We start from the raw sequence: 21,530 nt of genomic DNA on the forward strand, positions 1-21,530 counted from the left end.
TGATGGCAAAGCCATCACACACCCGTAATATATTTAAAAATGAAGCCTGAGCCCCTATGTCAATTATATTTATATTTTGTGATATGGAAAGTAAAAATACTCTTGAAGATTCTATTTGGCCATCTGAGAGAGTATTCTTCAGTTTTGGCTTTTGATTTCCTGTTATTTAATATTTTACTTGTTTATGAAAGAGGTAACAAATGCTGAGAACAGCCTTTCCCAGTCAGGTACTGCCATAGGAACACTGACATGATAGCTATGAAATCAGCATTACCGACCACTTCTGAGTCAATTAAATTTCTTCAAAATAGAAGTTTCCAGAAAACAGTTGTTATAACTTGAAAATAGTCTAGAAGCACTAAAATTTGCTGAATATAGAAGAATCTATACCAAACATATATCAAAAAAGGAGAGACTTTCTTTAAAGGTTTCAGAAAACTAGCCTTAGCATACACAGAGTACTAAATGTAGACATTACAAAGATGTCCCTAAGACATTTGCTCTGGGTTCTAGCCCATTAATTAGCAGTCATCTTTGGACCCCTTTCTCCAGCCCCCATATAACTTAAAATTATCACACTTGTCAGACAGCAATTGAGGATAGGGATGGGCAGAGGTTTAAAGAAAAGAAAATGTTCTTTCCCTGGTGAAGCTAACCAATCTAGAATACTCGCTCGGTTTGAAACCACTGTTCCCTAATTGGCTTCTCCCATCATCCCCCTTTCTTATCAGGTTCCTCCCCATCACCCAGACAAAATCTCGCAAGTCGTCTTTAACTCTGGCCTCTCTGCTTCACTCTATCTACCCTCATCAAGTCGATATACGGACTGATTCTTTCTCCACAGTCTCTTTCAGTTATGGCGTGGAACCAGGTTTGGGGGACTGAAACATACCATTTAGAGAAAGAAGCAAAGGATACAAATAGCTTTTCAAATTTTACAAAACCACCACTAGGATTCTGAGCATGTGAGGGGCCCTGAATTTTTAAGTTTCATTAGTTCTCCAGCAGATATGCACTTGACCTTTTTTTTCATGACTATCATCATCACCTTTTTTCAAGCCCTATCACCACATGCTAAGACTCACACCATTTCTCTCAGCCTCCATTTCCTGCCTACTCCAGGAATTCTAGAGCAGGGCTCTGAGAGACTCAATCCTGCTCAAAAAGCCCAGCCAGATTGTCAACTCTTCACCAAGATAAGGTCCTAACCCACCTTTCCAGGTGAATTTGTCATTGTTTCTTGAAAGAACTTCATCCACTAGCCTGGACTCCTCACCATTCCCTAATCATAGGTGACACTTTCTAGCACCTGAGGTTTCTTGGAATCCTCTCCACACCCTCTCTGCCTATCAAAATTCTTCCTGTTTCATTTGAGACCTAACTCAAATACCACCTCCACGATGTCTTTCTTCTTTAGTTCAGAAACCCTTCCCCTTACCTTTAGGCTTGACCATAAGAGTGATAGTGACCATGGTAATGATGATAATAATAAAAACAAAAAGTTACATAGTATATACCATGTGCCAGGCACTATTCTAAGCACTTTACATAATTTGGCTCATTAATCCTCACAATCACAACTTCCATTTTACGTGTGAAATGCAGAGAACCCCGTTGCCTCAAGGCCACAAAGCTAGGGTGCAGTGGAGTCAGGCAGTCTAGCTCCCACAGGCCCTCCAGTCCACTTCCTGATGGGCCCCTCACAACTCTGTTGCAATTATTTTCCTTTATGCTAAAGTAGGAAGCTCCTTAAGTGCAGAAACCAAGTGCTCCATACTTCTATAAGCCTTACAAAGCCTCGTTTGCAGATGCTCAGTAAATATGTACATGTTTAGTGAATGACTACATTAACCTGGTAAGATACAACGAGTGCACCTGCCCTACAGGGTTAATTCAGCTCATTTAATAATTAGTGAATGAGATTTTTGAAATGTGTCACTACAACGTTAGTGGTAATGCCCAGAGGACCTAGTGAAATTAACTTTCTGATCCCAGTTATATGAAAGCATCAAACTACGTACTTAGAGACAATACTTCAATGGTGTGCTAAAAGAGAAAGTAAGAAAGAAACTGATTTCAAACAGAGGGGCACAAGATCAAATGATCTGTATAAGCTTACAGAAAGAATTTCGAGAGCCAAGGCAGGCTACCCCACCCAGACATTCACTCTCCCACTTGCCCGTGTCTGTTCTCAAGCAACACTCGGCCGCTCCCAAAACATGATAAAAGGCAGGAAGCAAGAAGTGGAACAGAACACAGTCACCAAAGACCAGCATGTATTTACTTAATGCTTATAATCTGCATAGGAACCTGCACACATACAAGGACACAAGGGAAAGTCTGCAACGTCATTATGGTACTTAAAGCTATTGAGAGCAAGGGCTCTAAAGGGCGCTGGGGAATGGTCCACAAAGGGACCAGACTCCACCTGAGTCTTCCTTGCATCATGGTAGCATTTAGATGGCCTCCTGCTCCTCTTCACTGGCACCATAGCTCTAAGTCACTTTGGCAGGGCAGCCTTCTTTGGCAACTCGATGAGATCAGGCCCCTGCCTTATGTTCTCAAAGCTCCCTGCCCTTCTCCTTCAAATTTTTACCCTTGTTTGTCATCACACGTTTCTGTGGTTATTTTAGTCTATCTCCCTGGCTAGGCTTGTAACTCCGAGAGCAGGATTTCTATCTCTTCTGTATCTACAAGACTCACCACTGTGCCTGGCACACAGCACACACTCAAAAAATGTTTGACAACTGCAGGAAAAAACAGTGGAGAGAAAGAGAGCATTCTATGTGAGAACAAGCATGACACGGTCACAGAATACTGTTCACCTATCTAGAGAGTAGGTGATGCTGTGTAGTGGTTAGGCACCCCAAGTCCACAGCCAAACAGCCATGCTCTTCACTTATGAGCTGTATTACTGTGCTTCCAATTTCTTACCTATGAAGTGGGGATAATACTGTAATTGCCTCATTAGGCTGCTTGTTGGGAAGATTAAGTGAATTAATAATGTATGTAAAGTGCTCAGAATTGTACCTGACACATGGCTCTTCTAAAGCAAGGGACCACAGGAAAAAGATAAACTTTGATCCCAAAATATTTTTTTCTTCTCCTTTTCACCACCGGTATCCATGTGAATCAGGATCCACAACTGCTATTACTTCTGACACCTCAGCCCTAAAGCCTGCCTATACATATAAACATCAAAACATGAGGATGTAAACATCCCTCATGATTGCTATATACCAAAGGTGCAACATACAGACCATCATGTAGTTCAACCCTCTCATTTTAACATACAGATATCAATCCTACTCTCAGTTTTTCCTGTTCAAAGTGTCTCCTGAGTCTCCTGGTGCCTTAGTATCAACAACCACAAAATAAATGCACTGGTTCCTGTTTTATCAACCCATTGTCAAAATATCAGAAGATCGCTGATGTGGCCCACATCTCTCTCTAACAAAGTAACCAGAAGAGAGTTGATGTTGTACTCATTTTTCCTTATGTGAACTTCTCACGAACTAGAGAATAAGATTACCAGGTTGGGTTTGTTTTTAGGAGAGGAGAGCAGTTACCAGTTATCTACAAAACATAAACCACAGAAGTCCATGGAATGAACATCTATAAAAACACATGATGAGGTGAGAAACTCTGCAAAGGGCTGAAACAAAGCTTTTAAAGTCTCTTCCTTGCCTCCCAAGACTTGGTTCTCAGACTTCTTAAGTGTCAGGGCACTTAATTTATAAACTGCTTTTTCCTGAAGGCAGCATTAAGTCTTAACTGTCATACACAAGCACAAATAAAATGCTTAATTTTTTATTTTTAGCAACATTTTTCTTCTTTATCATTTCCTCCCATTATAACCAGAGACTAAGAAAACAATATCTGCATTCAACTTTAAAATACAATTTTAAAATAGGAAAAAGGCAAACATTTCCCAAACGCACAGCTGATTCTACTTTTGTTCTAACTGCTTACAGAAATAAAAATATTCAGTGTTAAACAATCACAAATTAGATAGGTAAGACTAATTACAAACCAGAAATGCAACTGTATAGTTAAAACAACTTGCATTATTTAGTCTATTTTAAGTTTATTCTACTGGTCTAATTAAAACAGAACAAGAATGAATGCATCTTGAGTCTTTAAACACATTGTTAAACAAAGTCATTCTTCCTGTTCTTCAAGTTTTGAGTCTATTATAAACCACAGATTACAAGGCCTGCAGAGTGTTAGACAATGCATCTGCTTAAAAAATACGGAGGAAACACTAATTATAGAAGAAAGGCAGAACCTCAGGTTAGGTCTCTATCTCCATCACTTATTTCTGCCCCCAAAATACTTAAAAATCATCTGGCATCCTCTTCAGAACAAGGTCTAGAAATGACTGTGCTTTTTGGTTAAGGTGATGTCTGCTCTGTAATACTCTCATGTGTCGTCGCTTCACATTTGAATTTGAATTTGAATTTGGGATTTGATATTCAGTGAGTAGGCAGCGGACTTTACTTTTGTGAGAATTAGTTAAAAATAGAAATCCTCTCTCCATCACTCTCATGGGTGTAATTAGAGTGAAAACACTGGGAGCTCTTTGATGGGTAATTTAGGAAAATTGCAGACAACATCAGCCATGTGTATCTTTCCATCTAATCTGACGGGAAACAGAACTTTCATAATCAGCCTGAAAAGATGTCCTTCCAGAACTGACAGCTATAGCCACGACAAATATACATCTCTTGCTAGTAGTGTCTCACTACCACAGCCTTCTCCTGCCTGAGGAGAGTTCATGTCCCAAAACAGATATTGCTGAGCTGGTTGTATCTCATTGAACTAGTCCAGCCCCTTGTTAAGCAAACCAAGGAAACACTAAGCCAATATTCTCAGCACACAGAAGTCTAAAGGGACACCTTTAAAGGGGAAAAGGAGAAAATATTTGGTCCCAAGAAAACCTGAGTCCCTAGTCTCACATAAGCTGAGTACAGGGCTGTTATGTTATAACACACAGATAAACATAACCTTGTATATCATCTATCATTCATCATCAGAAGGCAGTCTCTGCATAAAGCACAAAAATAGACTCACTCCAGAATACCACTTTAATAATACATACTCTCAAACGAAATGGTTTCATATTAAAAACTCCTCATACTGACATTCACTGTTTAATTCTGGGTATAATATGAGCTTTATTTCATAAAACCTTTCAAATTAAGAAAGAAAAGTAAAAAAAAAAAAAGTGAGAAGAGTAGTGCCTTAAACCAAGGACTGAATTCGATCAAGCTTAGAAGGCAAGAACCATAACTTCATTTATTATGAAGATGCAGATGACAGATCCACTGTAATAGACCAAGACTCAGTGCTTAAATCCTCTTAACACCTATGACCAATTACAGAAAGCCCTTAACTTGCAAATGAATTCTATTCCAAAAGCTTATTTGAATTCTATTCCAAAAACTAATATTTAGATTTCTGGAAATAGTTTCCCAAAGATAAAATCTTATGGCTGTTAGTCTTGTAGCCTAGTCCAAAAATGATGATATATTCCATATTATCATTGAAATCAGATATCTGAAATAAAATGTAGTAGAAAACATTATTTCAAAAACTAAAAACTAAAACAAAATAATTAAATTAAATAAGTATGTTTGCTTTTTAAATTATTTTCTCTCAATGCTAGTACTTGAGGAAAGGCTAGGTTAGAAAAACATGAGATCAATGAACATGTTTACAATGACTCTAAAGTGAACCTTGAATTATTTCAAATGTCTGACTGGTACTTTATTACATCTAATTCCACTTCAAAATGCATAGCTTTCCTCAATATTTGGTATTATGATTAGGACTAATTTCAAATCTGAGGCAATGGGAGGCAGGGCAAATATGAGAGGAAAAAGATTTTCTCAATGTAAATAGAGCAAAATAATTGGAAGAAAAATGAATGAGAAAGGTCAAAAACTTTCTGGACACACACAAGAGGAATATGGCCAAACTTGCCAGGTATGGAACCCAACCCAGGCTCCATAAGACAAAAGTGTGGCTCGCTTCCCATGACTTAAGGCAACTTACAGCTGCCTAAGATTTCCTAGGAGGGAAGGAGGTAGACCAGACAATCCACTGTATTTATGTTCGTAACTAGAGCATGCACCTGAGGGACCAAAAACAAAACAGATTTTTCCTTTTTGAATATAGTCACCTTATACTTTTTCAATTTGAAAACTTCTAAGACAGAAGCCACACAGCATGTGAACTAAATCTCAGATCTAGAATCTCATAGTAACTTGTAAGCTACTGTTCTTTGAATTGACTCAAGAATAGAAAGCCAACGATGAACACAAACGAGGAACTGGTTGTTCTCTTCCAGTATTTACAAAGAGTTGTTGCTTAGAGAAAGCAGAGAAGCAAGAGCTTTGCCCACCAGGCAGGTGTTTGCAGAAAGGATTCAGTGGCAATTTTACTGTGCACTAGCCCAAACTGTTCAAATAGATGCCACATGACAGATGTATCCTACAAGAACGTAATATGGTTTATCATTCTTAAATGTATATACTTTTTTAAGAAGTAACCACGTTCCCTAAATACTTTAGTTTACTAATTTCACAAACAGTAGAACTGAAACAAGTGAAGGAAACTTCAACTTAAATAAAAATAATTTAAATCCAACCCACAGATCTATCTATTGCATACATATCCAATATGTAATATATAGAAGTCCATCCACCTTCCCTGCAGCTACTGGAAATTTCCCTCTCATTCCAGCTCACTACTGCAGGTAGACCTCACTACTTCCAGAAAACACCCCCTTCACCCCTGGCCAGCAATTTCTCACCACCATCTTTTCATCAGCATCAAGACTTGCATTGCAAAAAAAAAAAAAAAAGACTTGCATTGCAGATTTACTCATAGTAAGGAAAATTAGGAAGAGGGAGAAGAAAGGAAAAGGAGATGAGCAGAGAATTCTCCAAAGTTCTACACACAGGTAATTAATTTCTTCATACAGCAGTTACTGGTACCAGGCACCATGGATAATATGCAAGAACAGGCAAATATATTCCTGACCTTGTGGAGCATCCTTTGTATATTACTTCAGATCTTCCAAGCCAGGGGATCACAACTTCAAATATTCCTCAGAAAAACCTTTAAAGCTGTTTAAGATATAGATATCTTGGCTTCTCCCCCCTGAGATTCTGATTTGCCAGATATGACAGGTCAGGCCCACAGGTATTTCTGATACATAATTATAGTTGAGGACCAATATTAGAAATGTTATAGAAGTCAGAAGGCTCAGTACCTGAATTACATCACAGTACTACAAATATTATTCCCTTAGCTTTAAGTGATAGTTAATATAAGAAAGGAGGTCTCCATTCTCAATGAAATTCCATTGGCACAGTAGGCTTTGCCAATGCCCGTGACAACCATGTGAAAAATGCACCTCTTCTTTCACTGTCTACTTGTAGACACTGAGCTATATTTTAGGGATATAAAAATGAAGATGACAGGGAAGGGAGACATGTAAATACTCAGACCATCATGGCATAGTAGCATAAGAGAAATTTGAAACCCAGAGATAACTGGTATCATGGAGACCTTTGAGTAGGTTTCTAAAAGATGAGTTTTAAAAGTCCTTTTAAGTGCAAATCAGATCATTTCAACTCTCTAACAGCTTCCCAAGTCACGGAGAATAAAATCCAAACTCTTCCCCTCACACACAAGCACTGGCAGAGACACCTCATCGCTGCATCAGCCTTTTCACCCGCTGTGCTCCAGCCACATCAGCTTTCTCTTGGTTCCTCAGTCATACACAAGTTCATGCCCACCTTAAAGCCTTTGTACTTGCTATTACCTCTGCCTAGAATGTTCTTCCTCTTTATCAGCTTAACTGTTATCACCTCAAAGACAGCTTCTCTGAACTTCCAATCTGAACTAGCCAAACACTAGCACACCACCCCAAAGCCATTATCACTGACCTTTTATTTCTTTGTTTGTCTCCCCCAGCAGAATATAAGCTCTATGGGGACAGGGATTTTTACCTCTCTCGTTCATTGCTATATCCTTAGAGCCTAGAAGAGTATCTGGCACAGCTGCTCAATAATTATTTGCCCAATGACAGAATGAACAAATGAACCAGATAGAAGGGGAGAGGGAAAGGCTATTTCCCATTAAAATGAATAAAGAGTTTTTATTAAACAGTGAAGGCTACAGGAGCCCTCTACTTCCCTCTTTTGACTAAACTACAAGGAAATTCATTCTAAAGTTTTGAGCTTAAGCAAGTCAGAGCCAGTTTCTGTTACACGAAACCAAAAAACTCCAATTATTACAATATTGCTATTCTATATACCAGCCAATTAAGACAGAAGGAGGGGCGAAAGGAAGGGAACAGAGCAACAGGAGAGATGTGATCAGAAACAGGAAGGAGAAAGAGATGGAAATAGTAGGGGAAAAAAAGATGAAGATGGAGAGCTACACAGAGATAACAAGGAATGTGAACGCGTAACAGGCATAAAGGAAAGCCAAGAGCAAAGTATGAGAAAAGAGGTAACTGGTTACTTCATACATGGTGTTAACTTGGCTATGGGTGTCCACCTGAACAGGGGGCGCTGCTAACGAAGAGGGGAAGAAATGGAATGCCAATGATACAGGGGGTTCTTGTCCCTCCCTGTTCTGCCTCTTGTGACAGTTACTTAATTTCTCTAGGTCTCCTAGTACAATGAGGCAGAGGAGGAGGGAAGGGTACCGGTGGGCAGGCAGGGTGAGGGGAGAGCCTATCTAAGGTCCGTCTATTTTTGTAACTTAGGGGAGAATCACTGTATACAGCTCCACTGGAGCAGTTCTTCAGAGGAGGAATTACTCTCTGGATTGCTAGAGTAGACACTCCCACCACCATCTCACCCTGTAGTCTTTGTGTTTAACTCAAGGTCTAGGTCAACTACTGTTCCTTAAAAAAAAAAAAAAAAAAAAGTAAGATAAAGTTTATTAAGGAAATCCACTTGCCCACATTCTGGGTAAATCCCCCAATTTTTAACTGTAATAGAATGATCTTAATCAACAACTAAAATCTAACTTCCTCTTCCATGAATTCAGAAGTAAAATACTGTCATTAGCCAGTACACATATATAAAATTTAATATCTAATATATTTTTTAAACTTTGTGTTAATAATGTCATAGCCCAATGTCAGGATATTCTAAAAGTTGTTGTTGTTTTTTAATTCAAATATCTGACTTGGAGACAAGTAAACAAAATGATTTTAGAAACTGTTTTAAAATATTAAGCACATTTTGTCACTATTTCCATTATTTCACAGATGTGTTTCCAGAAAGACAATAAAACTTAAAATTTGGCTCCTGGCAAAATATGCAGCTTGCTGCCAAAACTACAACTCCCTTACAGACACCGAGAATTTTCTCCAAATTTTAGACATTTCTGAAGGGAGCATAATACCACATTCAAACTAATGGGATTTAAGGCTTTCCCAACTCCAAGACAGACAATACCCTACAATGCTATTAAGAGAGTTACAGCATAACCCTAAATTCTTTGTACGGGATGGGTCCATTCCCAGAAGTTTTAATAAGCAGTGGATTTCAAATTGAAAGCACTGCAGCTGAGACCTGGGTTATAGAAGTCAACTGCAGGACCTGGGGGTAGGAGTGGTGTGATGAAGACCTCGAGCTTGGAGTCTGTCTGCATTATTTCTCACACACTGTTAACACAAGATCAGTCACCTTGGGAATCTGAATTCCCTCCACGGCTGTCTCCTATCTTGTTCATTCCTTATTCCTTAAAACAACACAGACAGGCACTATGTTAGGTACTGAGGCTATAAATGTGAGTAACAGTCATTCCTCTACTCAAGGAGCTCATTCTAGTAGGAGAGAGATGGCAAAGCAAGTAATAGCAAAGAGCTCATCTAGTGGATTATATCACACGTAATTAATTACAAGACAAGGTGAGAAAAGCTATAATTAAGCCAGTTTCTGGGTCAGATAATAAGAAATGACAAAATAAACAGTTGGGAGGAGAGGAGAGGAGACTGGACCAATTACGGAAAAAACGTCAGAAAGTTTCTCTGAGAAAGGAATTATGGGGTTTTTTTTCAATCAATTTACAAATTTCCCAAAGTAGGCCCCACTAATTGACTCACACACCCACTCACGAAAGAACTTTAAAGTCTGATTCATCCTACAGTATGTATCTTCACACTGAAAGGCTTGTCTGTCTGCTCCTTAATTTGAAACTATGAACCACAAATGTTACTCCCCTATTAAATAATTCTCTGAGGTACTACAGCAACTCTAAATATCTCTTTCAGGCTGAACTTACACTTACCTAGCCCGACTCTTTACTTTAACCATGAATTTGCTGACTGACTACATCTCTCGCTTTAGGTTCTCATCATAAGAGCCTGGTTTTCCATAACGAAAATTCAGAAGCCCTATAAGCATTTATTATGGAAGGTGAGAGAGGATGGACACCAGGAAGCAAGGCTGAGGCAGAGGCACAGTGAAGAAGAGAACTAAGAAAGATTCAGGAGCAGAGTGGCGCTGACATGGGGCCTAGTAGCCAGCATGGGCACGGTCTGAGTTTATTGCTGTGGTGACCATTTTTGGGGCACTAAGAGTCTTAGGAATAACTCAACACACAGCAACCTCAATGGAGCTGCAGTTAGCTCCCGCTTTATTTAAAATTTCAGAAAGTACATATGGAGAGGGCTTTTCAGTTATTAGTTCACTGTCCATAATGGGGAAACGGCCACTATTTTATTCACTATGTCAAATAGAAAAGAGAGACTTGAAATAAAATTCACATAGATTAAAAGTATGCATTCAAAAACCCTTACAAACCTAAGGTTTAAGATTAGATGTCATGAGGTCAATAGGGCATTACATATCATGAGCACAAATTTAGAAACTAAACCGGACAGGCACTCACATAACAGACCCAGAGGCAGGCTCAGCACTGGCTCCTCAGGGCCCCCAGTGCTGACCCAAGCACAGACGTTTCTCATTCAAGGTTGTCCCCAAATGAATAAATGCACATTTGGGCTGCCAGGAAGAAGGGGATGTGTAGGAGAGGAGTTTGAGGGAAACATAGTGATTTAAATGGAAGTGCGATGTGCAAAGATAAATTGTATAATTCGAGGGATTAAAACAAACTCAGCTTTTTCTAATAATCAAGTAGCAAATGAATGAAAATCATGTGGGAGCCAGCTGTACATCTTGATATTTAGAGAGAGGCACCTCTGAGGAGTTCAGGACACTTTAAAATTTACTTCAGCTGTTTGCGTTAATTGTAGACTAACCCAGATGGGCCAAACAGTCACCTGCATGTTCAGTGTCAAAATCGATGCCCTAAAAAACATGCAAATACATTTCAGATCTAAGCACAGCAAGCAGAATCTCCAATGGTTGTGAGCAGCAAAATCAATTTAATGGATAAAGACTTTTCTTTAATAAAATAGGACAGAATATAAAACGTCAGTATACCTCACCCATTGTAAGGTAAAAATTGTTTCATGAACCTTTTGTTTCAATTATTCATGTGAATGGTATGTGCATGTCTGTGTGTGTATGTGTGTGTGTGTGTGTGTGTGTGTATGAGTATGTGAACTAAGCTGCAATGTAAAATATGTTTCTTACTGTGGATTATAGTGAAAAAAGCTTGGAAAACCCAGTCCTAAGATAAACTACTTCATGTCACTCCTTGGTTCTCCTGTTTTTCTATCACTCCTGACACTTAGAACCACTTTAGGACATCCATAGACATCACTGAGGCGAATGTGAGGAAAACTGCCATTTCACCTGGTTGCTACACAAACTTATTGGGGTGTTAGCTCCATCAGCCAGAATTAAAGCTTAGATGCTGCCTGGAAGAGAAACTGCATGACCAGTGTATTGGAAACATTGCTTTCCAACTGGAATATCCCACCCTTTCACACTACATGCTGTTTTGAATCTTCTGCAGAATATTGTGGTTTAGACACAGTATTATTACAAGACTAGCACTGCTCAGCTATGTTCTGTGGGTGGATATACCTCCAACTGGGAACCTGGCAGAGGGTTCTAGTCTCTCTCTTTCACTAACTGGATTTGACCCTGGGCAAGACACTTGACCTCTCTGGTCTCAGATTCTCCATCTGAGAAAGCAGGACTGGAGCAGGATTTTTTTTTTCCCAGTCAGTTTCTTACAGAGATACTTCAGTGGTTCTGCAAAAGTGAGTCTTTTGGGGTTTTTTAGTACCAAGTCACATGATGATAATGAATAATATCTTCAGGGCTTTCAGTGTCTCTTTTCTAATTTTTTTTCCATAAAAAATGAATACACTTAAATTTTTTTAATGCAACTGATTGAAAATTTTTCCCGTATTCTTTTGTTTTTTTGAGCATTTGAATTAGTTCTTATTGAAAAGTATATGGAGAGTACAAGGACAACTGTTAAAAAAGTGATTGACATTTTTAAGCAACTACTTATATGCATAAATAAGGATTTTCCCCTACTGAGAAAAACAGAAATAATGCTAGGGCTAAAATGAAGACTATCATCCATAATACTGATTTCAAATGTTTATATATATTTACAAAGTCCATTTCAGTTCTAAAATTTTAGAGAGCTATTTAAAACACCTTATTTTACTCTGTAAATTTATAAAAGTAATGCCTCAAAACACTGATTCTTGTTGTTATTTCTATAATTAGTACTGACTTCCTAATTTATTTTTAAGCAGTCCAGCTTTTTAATTACCCCATATCAAACTTTCAAGAATCGTGGAAGATAACTTATTTATCAATGTGTTTATCAATGTTACTAATGTTTATTTATCAATTAAACATTCGGTCATTCATGCAAGTATTCATTGAGCACTTAGGATGCATCACTGTTCTAGATGCTGGGGCTGCTGTGGGGAACAAAATGAAATTTCCCATTCCGAGCATTAAGTAAGTACATCCCTGGCTTCCCTGGGGGCGCAGTGGTTGGGAGTCCGCCTGCCAATGAGGGGGACACGGGTTCCAGCCCTGGTCCGGGGAAGACCCCGCGTGCCGCGGAGCAACTAAGCCCATGCGCCACAACTACTGAGCCTGCGCTCTGGAGCCCTGTGCTCCACAACTGGAGAGGCCACCACAACGAGAAGCCTGCGCGCCGCAACAAGGAGTAGACCCCGCTCGCCGCAACTGGAGAAAGACTGCGTGCAGCAAGGAAGACCCAATGCAGCCAAAAATAAAATAAATAAATAAATTTAAAAAATAAAAGTACATCCCCTGAATTCAGTATGGAAATGAAACAAACGGACATAAGCTTTTCACATAGAAAGTATATGCCTTTTCAAGGCTACTAATGAAATTCAAAACTGTGTGAGCAGACACAGTATCACCCTTGAAATATATTCTCCTAAATACAGTGTGTGTGTGTCTGTGTGTGTGTGTTTACAGCACAGAGGAAACTTGTTAGCAGGAAGAAGGGGGGAAAAAAAGACTGAAAAGACAGTTAAACTTGAGAAACAAACCTTCCACAAGTGAAAAGCAAACAGCTGATTTCTCTAGCCCACAGCTAAATGAAACATGCAAGGAAAGTTGAAAAAGGTATCGCTCTATCCATATGCAGAAGATTAACAGAATTTCCAAATTCAAAGAGTTTGAAATTGAAAATGCTGTATGATTTGAGGGAGACTGACCTGCTTAAAGACACCAAAAATGCAAGCCTGCGAGGATAAAAGCCTCTCTGGCCCACTTGCAGGCACTAGCATTCTTGCCTATCAAGCTATAAAAGGAAGGAACTGCAAACAGGAAATTACCCTGCCCCAGCCATAAGCCACTCCTCCCTTCCTCTCCACAATTTCTATTAGCAGAAGCAAACACTACCTGGTAGGTTTACCAAGAAGCCACAGAGGTTGACAGAACACTGGTAACTGACATCCACTTTATTACTATTTTAATAAATAGTTAAGGTAAACACCTTTATTATTTTGAACCAACTATTTTCTTGATAATTTAACCTACATTTTAAATAACATTTGTTTAACCTATAGTTTTTTTAATGATAATTTAAAGCAGTTCTGAAATTGCAATTTATGGATGAACTGTGAGTCAGAAATAAGACAAAAACAAATTCAGAATCAGTTGGCCTCGTCTACCATTTTCCAATGATTTAAACACACACACACACACACACACACACACACACACACACGTTAACCACTTTTAAATAATACTGTCCCAAATATAATTTTTTGTAAAATTCAGTAAACCACTCAGTGTTAAATAATCAGTAAGTTCATTATCAGCAGTTCCAATTAACCATCTTTGTATTCAACCACACAAAAGTACTTATTAATACAGCATTTTGATAAGTAACAGAACTTAAGGTATACAGACTTCCTAATTTCTTACAGAAACTTGGACTGGTGGATGTGATTTCTAGGGGTCTACATCTATTGATACAAATTAAGACACAGGGAAATGACTTCTTTTTTTAAAGGAAAGAGACTGATAGTCACTTTTCAGCTTTTAATGGTCCAAATACAGTAATAAACAAATTTTAAAAACACAAGCTATTCAAAAAGTTAATATACCTACAAATAAAACTACAGGAATAATCAACCTAGGTACTAATCATTAAAAAATGATTAGTAAAACAATGAAATATTTTCACCAATTAAATTTTTATGTTTTTTTATTTTACTGAAGTATATAGTTGATTTACAACGTGTTAATTTCTGCTGTACAGCAAAGTGATTCAGTTATACATATATATTCTTTTTCATATTCTTTTCCATTATGGTTTATCACAGGATATTGAATAGAGTTCCCTGTGCTATACAGTAGGACCGTGTTGTTTATCCATCCTATATATACTAGTTTGCATCTGCAATTCCCAAATTCCCAATCCTTCCCTCCCCCAGCCCTGCCAAATGAATTTTTAAATCTTTAGTGTTTATCCCCATTATACAAAGGTATATAACACTGAAGAGTCCACATGATACCAACTTTAGTGGAAATTGGCTTAAATATGATAATATATTCCAAGAGCCTAAAGTTATGCTGATTTTTTAAAATCTATTAATCACACTTCTGGCAATCTAAAGACAAAAATCCACAAAAAGAAGCATTTACAATGCAGAAAGTTGTTTGTCACATTATAAAAAATTTTGAAAAGAATCTAAAATGTTAAACAATGGTATGTGCTCTAAAGGGAATATTATTTGGTCACATAGGTAGCAAAAAGGCAAAACATATGTAGGCCAAGTGAAAAAAGGTTCACAAAACTACACTGCAATTATACCTAAGTAAATAGTTCAAACTTAGAGAGATATAATTACAAGAGAAACTTTCTACTTTTCTTCTATAATGTGGTTATGCCAATTTGTTAGATTAAATTCAGTAAATTATCCTCTTTTCAAACTAGGTGTTTAAAATAATTTAATCATTTCCCAACCCCTCCTATCCTCCCCAAAAATCATCTTCCCCTCCATGCCATGCCCCCCATCTGATATTCCCTTCCCAACTTGGCCTGCTGGGGTTGGTCATCCTTCATCCCTCTCAAATCTCTCCAGGTTTGACCCTGGTCCCCCAACACCAACACCAGAAGGCAGGGAGCTATTCACCTTAGTATCCTCAACTCCTAGAACAAGACCTCATGTATGACAAGGCCTGGAAAAACACCTGTTGAATGAATTTTTATCCAAATTTGGCACTTATTACTACACACTTTGCCCAAATTACTTGTTGCTCATCTGTTCCCCTATTTTAAAGCTAGGCATTCATTCTTTCTTCTTTTTTTATTTCTTTCTTTTTAAAAAAATTTTTATTTTATTTCCCAGAGCCCACCGCAATGCTGAAGTTAAGCTCATGTGAGCTAAATAAATACTCACTGAACTAACGAATACCTGAATACACATCTCAAAAATGAGAAATTCATTTGCTTTAGACAGGTTCTTCCTTTAGAATGCAGATAACATCCTAGGAGGGGGAAAAAAGACTCATACACACACCTTCACACCTTCCAGTGAATTATTCTAAGCAATCATCACATTAACAACCTTTTGAGTGTTACTGAGTCAAGGAAGGATCTAAGTGTGAAATGGGATGGAAAGGAGGGAAGACAAGCAGAGAAAAAGAGGTGAGCAGCCTTTGGTTCTTCAGGGGAAGTAAGACAATGGCTCAGAAAATGATTTGGAAGGCCATACAACTTTCCTGCCTAGAGCACCAGCCATTCCTAAGTGCTTAAAATGCCAGGCACTTCCCTGACACCTTCATGAGCATCACCTCCTTCAGTCCTCACCGCAACAATGTTAGGCGGGGTGTTATTATCTCTGTTTTAAAGATGGAAAAAACAGGAGTTTGAATGAGTTAAATAACTTGGTCAAGACACACAAAAAACAAGTGAATTCAAGGCCAAGCCTGTGGCTCTGCTGAAGTCTTTGCTCTCAACCACTACACCAGATGGAGAATGGCTTCTCTGCAATTAGTAGTAGACTTAGAGGTATAATATAACTGCTAAGGCCTTAAGTATAGTCTACAAAACAAATAGCAGACATAGATATGGTTAGAAAGTCTACAAACCTTAGCCTTGTCATCCCTGATTCAGACATGACATCTGGTTCGGGCCAGTCCCAGTTAATCCATAATTAGACCCCTTATTTAGCAATATGAGGCCTTAACAAGTGTGTTAAGGAACATACAATGTGGTAACCAGAATCCTCCACATAGCTGAAAAAATTCTTAATTCTTTAACTCTGAATTATTTTCCAATCCTTCAATCATCATGGCCTGCTCCAAATTCTCCTTGATCTCTTTACCATAGTTCTGTGAACCGAAAACAATACAGAAACAAGTGAGGATTTGGTCTCTAAGCATGTGGCAAGAGCCTAGTTAATTCATGCTTTTAATTTTTTTAAAGCCATCTTCTTCAAATTCATATGGGAGTATTTTGGATGCTATGATAATCTAAGCATCCTAACTCTAAAATAGAAACTGCACTGAGTATTGTCCTGGAAGGGAAATATTTTTCCAACAAAGTTGGTCTGTTCTTAAAATCTGAGCCCTCCATCTCAAGGAGCACAACATCACAGCTTAGGGATAAAGAGATGCTTCATGAGTGGGGACTGCCCTGAAATGGGTGCCTGTCATCTGCTGAGCGTCACTGTGATCTCCAGTGGCCACATCATTCCAGCAACTCTGGCTTTCAGATCACCCACAGAGAAGGGTTTGTGGATTTCCTACTGAACATGATGTTCTGTATTTTATCTCCTTTTTGATACTCATGACACCTCTAGGAGATAAAACATAAAAAGGCTCTCCCTCACTTACAGATAAGGAAATAGAAACACAAAGGCTTCTGTGACATACTTAAAGTCATGATCTAACAGAGAAACCACAGGCAAAGCCCTGACTCTGTAGGTACATAATGTCTGCACAAGATGTCACACTCAAAAGCAAGGAATGATAGTTGCACAACAATATGAACGTACCTAATACTACTGAACTATACACTTAAAAATGCTTAAGACTCATCAGAGAAAAAAAGATTTTTGGTAACTATGTATGGTGACAGATGTTAACCGGATTTGTTGTAGTGGTCATTTTGCAATTATTTGCAGATATTGAATCATTTTGTTGTCCCTCTGAAACTAATATAATGTTATGTCAGTTATACCTCAATAAAAATAATAAAAAACAAAGAAAAAATGATTAAGATAGTAAATTTTACACATAGTATTTTACCATAATAAAAATAATTGAAAACAAAGTTTATCAAAAAAGAAAAAAAAAAAAGAAGCAAGATAGTGATGTGACTTTGTATACAGGTACTGTCCTTGGTCTATAACCTTTGCTTTGATTCTGCATCTTTAAAGACCATGGTTCAGGGACTTCCCTGGTGGTGCAGTGGTTAAGAATCTGCCTGCCATTGCAGGGGACATGGGTTTGAGCCCTGGTCCAGGAAGATCCCACATGTCGTGGAGCAACTAAGCCCCTGCGCCACAACTACTGAGCCTGCACTCTACAGCCTGCAAGCCACAACTACAGAGCCTGAGTGCCACAGCTACTGAAGCCCGCACGCCTAGAGCCCGTGCTCCATAACAAAGAGAAGCCACTGCAATGAGAAGCCCGCGCACCGCAAAGAGTAGCCCCCACTCACCACAACTAGAGGAAGCCCTTGTGCAGCAACGAAGACCCAATGCAGCCAAAAATTTTTTTTTAATAAATAAATTTTAAAAAAAACATGGTTGGCTCAATCATTACTGCAAATATTTCCAGTAATGAGGAAGACATGACTTTAAACTTTATGTCCAATTTGATCCAATTTGATCATTTTCAGTTTCTCTCTGAAGTTACCCAAAGAAAGTCACCTTCCTTCTTTCTTTCATATTTTATCATTCCATTATTCATTCATTCAGTAGATATTTATGGAGCATCTACCATAGGCCGGCCACAGTTCTAAACTGATGCTCAGTGTTCAAGTACCGAAATAGTTCCATTCCATTGGTAAATCCTTCAGCCCCCTCCAGGCTGGCCACCTCGTCTCTTCCCTGGGACCCTGCCCCCAACCCTGGACTTTCCCATGATTCAGCACAGGAGGAAGGCCCCACTGTGGCCAGTTTCCAGTTCAACTGGTGAATGCCTGGGCCTATCCCCTGATTAAATAGTTTATCACCTCCTAGACACAGCAATGAACAAAACTGACAAGGTCCCTACCCTCTAGTCTAGGAAAGAAATAATAAACAAGTAAATACACAAATGAACCAGATAATTTCAAGTAGTAGAGTGCTACAAAAAAATGACTAAAACAGCAAAGGGCTAGAGGGTGACTGGAGGTGGAGGAAGCAAGGTAAAACTCAAGAGAAAGTCCCTCTGAGGAGGTGACATCAGATCAGAAGGAAGAAGCAATGCAAGGGTCTGAGGTAAAAACCTGAGGTGAGAGAGAGAGAACAGAAATATCAAGGCCTTCCGGCAGGAGCACACTTGCAATTCCGTGGCTAGAAGGCCAGCGTGATGGGAGCATCTTGAGTAAGGTGATCACAGAGGGAGAAAGGGCCAGATCAGGGAGGACCTTCATGGCATTGGTAAGGGGGCTGAATTTCATGCCAAGAAGAGCGAGCGATCATTAGACAGATTTGAAAGAGGGCAATGATCTAATTTATAGTTTTAAAACATTACTCTGACAATTGTGTAGCAACTGGATTAAAGGGAAGCAAGGGTGTGAAAAGGAGACAATGTACGAAGCTGTAGTGGGCATCCAGGTGAACGGTGACAGTGGCTTGGACTAGGTGATAGGAACAGAGAGGGAAAGAAGTATTCTGACTCAATATGTGTTTTAGAGTTAGAAATTACTGATGAGTATAATGTGGGAAGAGGAAACAACAGGAATCAAAATGACTACTATCCTTTGATTCAGTAAGTTGCTGATGGTAGCTCATTTACTAAAAAGGCATTGAGTAGGGGAATAAATAGGTTTGTGGAGAGAAGGAATAAAAAATTCTGCCACAGTAAATGTGACATATCATTTAGATATATTATGTGGTGCTATCAAACAGGCAGTTAGATATTTGACCTTGATAATAATCCTGTGAAGTAGACCAGAAAACCCTGGTATTAACCAAATTTTACAAATGAGAAAAAATAAGGCTCAGGGAAAAAGGCTTGTCTTAGTACAAATTAGTCGTCAGTGCCCCTTGATAGAGGGCTGATACCACATATTAAAAAGAGGAACACCTTCACTGCTGGGGATTCTGAAAAATACACATGTACATAGCTCACCCCATTTGGCTACACAGCTACTCCAAAAGTAAAAGTCTTTTATGTCTAAGAAGATTCCCCCAGGAGATTATGACTTACCCAAATAGCAATATGTAATACATATGAATCTTAGCTGAGATGTATGTATAATGCCATTACTGTCTTCTTAAAATACTTGAGTCAACAATTAAATGCATACATATAATACAAAGTAAGGCACAAAATTTTCTTTAAGGAAAGTTTACAATTCCTGGTTCTCATTTTTATTAAGGGTTGTGTCAAAAACCTTTCTGGGGAACACATTTCTAAAATTAGAAAAGAAAATCAACTGGGAAATGACTAGTAAAATAATCATTACGCTGCTTCTCAGGACCGTAACCAGCATTTAAGACAAGCTCATGCTGCCCTCAGCACTTCCTCAGACTGCTTTTCTTTCATTTGGCTGCTTTAAAGTGGTGGAAACATCTGCATTAGAAGATATATTTTATCCCCAAGCTCAACGCATCTATTAGAACTAAACTTCCATTCAAAATTCCAAAGGTGCCATGCTGAAATTAAGGAAGACACTAAAAACAGGAAGGACGGACATTAAGAAAGAAAAAAAGAGAAAGAAGGGGTGAAGGAGGGGAAGAGGGGGGAAGGAGCGAGTAGTAAATGACCTCTTCCTGACGGCAATCCCTGTGACAAAGGTCTCACGAATAACATGCCCGAAAACATCATAAAACCCCTCAGGAAGACACGCTTGTTTACATGGCTTGAATCCAGAGGTTATTACAGACTCTCCATATTTTAAACACGGTGTCAATTATCAGTTTCAAATAAATAGTAATTATCGAAGTGAAAAATAAGCATGCCTGCTTAATTCAGCTTATCAGCACTTCACTGAACCTTCATGCCAACAGCCAGCTTTTCATGCATGCTCTTAAAATAAAAGCAAGAGCCTGGCTGGCGCTACAAATAATCCTGGTATCCTCAGAATTGGAAGGAAACTTAGAGGTCATTATATCCAACCCTCTCATTTTACAGATAAGGAAACTAAGTAAAGCTAAGAAAGATAAAGTGGCTTACCCCTCATCCCAGAGCCACTCTAGGATGAAAAACTGTGCTTCTGATTCTTAGTCATGATTCCAAATACTATAGCATGCTGCCTATGGAGCAGGAAAGAAAAGTACCACAAGGGATGGCCCAAGGCTTTACTGTAGCCACATCCTGATGAGAAAAGGTGGACAGAGCTGGGCATCTCAGGCCCCGGGCTGCAGTCTGGCTGTCAGCCTGCCACTATGCTCAGCCTACACCCTGCAACAGCTGACAGTCTTTTCAACAGCACAGCTGGGCTTTTTCCCCCAAAGCTTTTGGGTTGATGTGGCAGAGTTTGATGTCTAGTAGCTGGTGCCTCCTTCCATCAAGGTCTTCAGAAGGAGGCCGTTGAAAGGTCATGCAGCAGTGAGCTTCCAGGCTTTAGAGAGACACCAACCTTCCTGAAGGATGAGAGGGAAAAGGACACCCCTCTCCCCTGTCTGCCCAATCCCAGTATATATAGAAAATTCTAGAAGTATTCACAACAAAATTGTGTAGCACATTCATGTGGAACTCATATTTACATTTTAGTGCCTACAGAGAACAAAATTTCTAATCAAAATTATTTTTGAAAAGTCATGTCTAGTCATTAGGGAAGTTGCAATATAAGCAGGATTTATATTCAGTTTGCTTACTGCAAACACTTGTATAAATAAATGGACTGATAATAATAATAATAATCCTCTCCCATGCAATCAAGGATTTCTTCTTATCCCCCAAAAAAGGAAACCA

General features: G+C 38.8%; 1 protein-coding gene across 6 annotated transcripts in view; it reads right to left on the bottom strand.

The window, feature by feature from the left end:
* Positions 1-21,530, bottom strand: part of CDC14A (cell division cycle 14A) — a 173,665-nt gene that overhangs the window by 119,555 nt on the left and 32,580 nt on the right. The gene's annotated exons all lie outside the window — the stretch shown is intronic.

Source organism: Mesoplodon bidens (genome assembly GCF_964165515.1).
Source record: "Mesoplodon bidens genome assembly, chromosome: 2".
Taxonomy (NCBI): domain Eukaryota; kingdom Metazoa; phylum Chordata; class Mammalia; order Artiodactyla; family Ziphiidae; genus Mesoplodon; species Mesoplodon bidens.